Raw genomic sequence first — 599 nt, forward strand, 5'->3', positions numbered from 1 at the left:
GGTAAAATTATAATTTAATAATTAAAAAATTATTGAAGGGTATCTTAGAAAAAAATTTAATTATTAAATTTTTTTTAAAATATTTTTGGTAAAAATACAATTTAATTAATAAAAAATAATTTATTAAAGAGTATTTTGGTAAGAAAAATTTAATGATAAAAAATAAAATTTTTGTTAAAGGATATTTTTATAAAATATAATTTATTTTTTTTTTGAAAAATAGACAAAGTTAACATTAATTAACACAAAATTTAAAACGGATTAAAGAAAAAGTTTTTTAAAAATTATAAGGGAGGGGAATATATATTTTATAAAGAGGGAAGGAGAATGTCATTTTAATATCGAGAATGGTGTTTTCTCATAATATTATTCATATTATTATGATTGGTTTCTCATATTGATGGATTATTATTAATAAGAGTAGTGTTAGAATGTTAGTAAAATTTATTATTTTGGTCAATAATTAATTAATAATATTTAAAAATATAAACTAAAAATATGTTATTAAATTATTAAATTAAAAAAATTAGACTGATAATTAAAAGCGTTTGACAAAAATAATAAATTCTATTTATCCTTAAGCTTTTCTCTATTAATAA

Source organism: Arachis ipaensis, chromosome B06 (assembly GCF_000816755.2).
Source record: "Arachis ipaensis cultivar K30076 chromosome B06, Araip1.1, whole genome shotgun sequence".
In the NCBI taxonomy this organism is placed as follows: Eukaryota; Viridiplantae; Streptophyta; class Magnoliopsida; order Fabales; family Fabaceae; genus Arachis; species Arachis ipaensis.